Source organism: Oncorhynchus nerka, linkage group LG12 (genome assembly GCF_034236695.1).
Source record: "Oncorhynchus nerka isolate Pitt River linkage group LG12, Oner_Uvic_2.0, whole genome shotgun sequence".
NCBI lineage: Eukaryota > Metazoa > Chordata > Actinopteri > Salmoniformes > Salmonidae > Oncorhynchus > Oncorhynchus nerka.
This window is the reverse complement of record NC_088407.1, coordinates 7,460,397-7,465,366: the sequence shown is the minus strand read 5'-3', so window position 1 is coordinate 7,465,366 and position 4,970 is coordinate 7,460,397. Positions and strand designations below refer to the sequence as shown.

The 4,970-nt window shown below is 48.3% G+C and overlaps 1 protein-coding gene across 1 annotated transcript in view; it reads right to left on the bottom strand.

Moving 5' to 3' along the window:
• The window catches only part of LOC135574408 (FERM domain-containing protein 7-like), a 72,383-nt gene that overhangs the window by 66,446 nt on the left and 967 nt on the right, over positions 1–4,970 (bottom strand). The gene's annotated exons all lie outside the window — the stretch shown is intronic.

Sequence of the window (4,970 nt, the reverse complement as noted above, 5' to 3'; positions counted from 1 at the left end):
ACTACACTACGCTACACTCCTTTACACTACACTACACTACACCACACTACACTCACCACTACCATACACTACACTACACTACACTACTATACACTACACTACTATACACACTACACTACACTAATATACACTACACTACTATACACTACACTACACTACACTACTATACACTACACTACTATACACCACACTACACTACACTACTATACACTACACTACACCTTTACACTACACTACAACACACTCAATATACACTACACTACACTCACACTACACCCTTTACACCTACACATACAATACACTAATATACACTACACTACACTACACAACTATACACTGACACTACTATCACTACACTACTATACAATTACACTAGACTACTATACACTACCATACACTGACACTGCACTACTATACACTACACTACACTACTATACTATACACTACACTACTATACACTACACTACACTACTATACACTACACTACACTACTATACACTACACTACACTACACTACTATACACTGCAATACAACTACTATACTATACACTACACTACACTGCACTACAATACACTACACTACACTAGAATACACTACAATACAATACACTACACTACACCACACTACACTACTATACACTACACTACAATACACTACACTATTGTACACTACACTACTATACTATACACTACACTACACTGCACTACAATACACTACACTACAATACACTACAATACAATACACTACACTACACCACACTACACTACACTACACTACTATACACTACACTACACTACTATACACTACACTACACTATACACTACACTACTATACACTACACTACACTACTATACACTACACTACTATACACTACACTACTATACACTACTATACACTACACTACTATACACTACACTACACTACTATACACTACACTACTATACACTACACTAAACTACACTACTATACACTACACTACTATACACTACACAACACTACACTACACACAAGCTTCTACACCTGCATTGCTTGCTGTTTGTTTAGGCTGGGTTTCTGTACAGCACTTTGAGATATCAGCTGATGTACGAAGGGCTATATAAATAAATATGATTTGATTTGAACATTTGATTTGACTACACTACACTACACTACTATACACTACACTACACTACTATACACTACACTACACTACTATACACTACACTACACTACACTACTATGCACTACACTACACTACACTACAGTACTATAACACTACACTACACTACTATACACTACACTACACTACACTACTATACACTACACTACACTACTATACACTACACTACACTACTATACTATACACTACACAACTATACACTACACTACTATCACTACACTACTATACACTACACTACACTAGTATACACTACACTACACTACTATACACTACACTACACTACTATACACTACACTACACTACACTAGCATATACACATACACTACTATACACTGCATACACTACTATACACTCAGCACTACACTAAACTGCAATACACTACCATACACTACTATAGGACTACACTACTATACACTACACTACACTACTATAGGACTAGCACTACTATACACTACACACCCACTACACTACTATACACTACACTACTATAGACTACACTACTATACACTACACACCACTACACTACTATACACTACACTACTATAGACTACACTACTATACACTACAACTACACTACTATAGACCACACTACTACACCACTACATTCACATTTACATTTAAGTCATTTAGCAGACGGCTCTTATCCAGAAGCGACTTACAAATTGGTGCGTTCACCTTATGACATCCAGTGGAACAGCCACTTTACAATAGTGCATCTAAATCTTTTAAGGGGGGTGTGAGAAGGATGACTTTATCCTACACTACTATACACTACACTACACTACACTAGAGTCTCCATCTCTCTCAATCTTTGTGTCTTCTCTCTCTTCCGGACAGGATTCAATCTGATCGGTTTGTGGCGTCAGTGCAGCCTAACCTAACCCCTAACTAAGCCCTGACCTAGCCTGGCCTGGCCTGATCCTGGCCTAGCCTAGCCTAGCCTGACCTGGCCTGGCCTGGCCTATTTCAGCCTGTTTCAGCCTAGCCTAGCCTAGCCTGACCTAGCCTGGCCTAGCCTAGCCCTAGCCTGGCCCTGAGCCTGACCCTGGCCTGGCCTGGCCTAGCCTGACCTGTTCGCCTAGCCCTGGCCCTGGCCCTGGCCCTAACCCCTAACCTGACCCCTAACCCTAACCCTTTAGGCAAACCAAGTTCGTCGAGATTTAACGTCATTAACATCTGCTCACCCTGTGTACGTGTATGTGATCAATACGCTTTGATTTGAATGAAAAACTAGCCTTAAACTTCAAGTGCGTTATATAGCACGGTTTTCAGATGAATCCCAGCCTCTCTAGCTAGCAGGTGGGCGGATTTAGGAGCCCGATTCTGGTTTTGGTCCGTTCTGCCTTAGTTCCTTTGTTTAGTTCGGTCAGGCGTGAGTTGGGGTGGGTAGTCTATGTTCTTTTTTCTATGTTGTGAGTATGTGTTTGGCTGGTATGGTTCTCAATCAGAGGCAGTTGTCATCGTTGTCTCTGATTGAGAATCACTACTGGATTACCTTTATTTAACTAGGCAAGTCAGTTTAAGAACAGAGTATCGGTGGAGCACACCTCCACCCACCTTCATTACCCAAGCTCTCCATGTTACCTTTATTTAACTAGGCAAGTCAGTTTACCCTGCGCCCTTCATCTAACCACTAGGCTACCCTGCCGCCACTCCCTCTAACCACTAGGCTACCCTGCCGCCATCCACTCTGACGCTCAGGTGCCTGCCACATGCATCCATCTAACCACTGGGCTACCCTGCCGCCTCACTCTAACCACTAGACAACCCTGCCGCCCCTCCACTCTAACCACTAGGCTACCCTGCCGCCTCCATCTAACCACTAGGCTACCCTGCCGCCCTCCACTCTAACCACTAGGCTACCCTGCCCCCCTCCACTCTAACCACTAGGCTGCCACTGCCGCCCTCTCCACTCTAACCACTAGGCTACCCCTGCCGCCACTCCACTTCCCAACCACTAGGCTACCCTGCCACCCTCCACTCTAACCACTAGGCTACCCTGCCGCCCTCCACTCTAACCACTAGGCTGCCCTGCCGCCCTCCACTCTAACCACTAGGCTACCCTGCTGCCCCTCCACTCTGGCCACTGGGCTACCCTGCCTCCCTCCACTCAACCACTGGGCTACCCTGCCCCTCCACTCTAACCACTAGGCTACCCTGCCGCCCCTCCACTCAACCACTAGGCTACCCTGCCGCCTCCACTCTAAACCACTAGGGCTGCCGCCCTCCACTCTAACCACTAGGCTACCCTGCCGCCCCTCCACTCTAACCACTAGGCTACCCCCGCCTCCACTCTAACCACTAGGCTGCCCTGCCGCCCTCCCTCTAACCACTAGGCTGCCCTCCACTCCCTCTAACCACTAGGGCTACCCTGCTATCCCCTCCACTCTAACCACTAGGCTACCCTGCCCCCTCCACTCTAACCACTAGGCTACCCTGCGCCCTCACTCTAACCACTGGGCTACCCTGCCGCCCTCCACTCTAACCACTAGGCTACCCTGCCGCCCTCCACTCTAACCACTAGGCTACCCTGCCGCCACTCCACTCTAACCACTAGGCTACCCTGCCACCCTCCACTCTAACCACTAGGATACCCTGCCACCCCTCCACTCTAACCACTAGGCTACCCTGCCAGCCCCTCCACTCTAACCACTAGGCTACCCTGCCGCCCCTCCACTCTAACCACTAGGCTACCCTGCCGCCACTCCACTCTAACCACTAGGCTACCTGCCCCTCACTCTAACCACTAGGCTACCTGCCACCTCCACTCTAACCACTAGGCTACTCCTGCCACCCTCCCTCTAACCACTGGGCTGCCCTAGCCACTACACTCTAACCACTGGGCTACCTCTGCCCCCTCCACTCTAACCACTAGGCTACCCTGCCGCCACTCCTCTCTAACCACTAGGCTGCCCTGGCCCCTCCACTCTAACCACTATGGGCTGCCCTGCCGCCACTCCACTCCAACCACTAGGCTGCCCTGGCCTCCACTCTAACCGCTGGGCTGCCCTCCACCTAACCACCAGACAGGACTGCCGCCTCCACTCTAACCACCAGGCTACCCTGCCGCCCCTCCCTCTAACCGCTGGGCCGCCACTCCACTCTAACCACTAGGCTACCTCTAACCACTGGGCTACCCTGCCACTCCACTCTAACCACTAGGCTACCCTGCCACCCCTCCACTCTAACCACTAGGCTACCCTGCCGCCCCTCCCTCTAACCACTAGGCTACCCCTGGCCCCTCCCTCTAACCACTAGGCTGCCCTGCCGCCCTCCCTCTAACCACTAGGCTACCCCAAGCTGCCATGAAGAGTTGGTAAATTGCATGATAATCTCATGATTCAATTCAACGTCAGAATACGAATAGAGAGAAAAGTGTATGAACATTTCATTCAATTTACTTCTTGCAAATTGTGATGCTGCTGAACCAACCTGTTGAACCAACCTGTTGAACCAACCTACTGAACCAACCTGTTGAACCAACCTGTTGAACCAACCTGTTGAACCAACCTACTGAACCAACCTGTTGAAACAACCTGCTGAACCAACCTGTTGAGCCAACCTACTGAACCAACCTACTGAACCAACCTGTTGAGCCAACCTACTGAACCAACCTGTTGAACCAACCTACTGAGCCAACCTGTTGAACCAACCTGTTGAGCCAACCTACTGAACCAACCTACTGAACCAACCTGCTGAACCAACCTGTTGAACCAACCTACTGAACCACCCTGTTGAACCAACCTGTTAAGCCAACCTGCTGAACCAACCTACTGAACCAACCTGTTGAGCCAACCTGCTGAACCAACC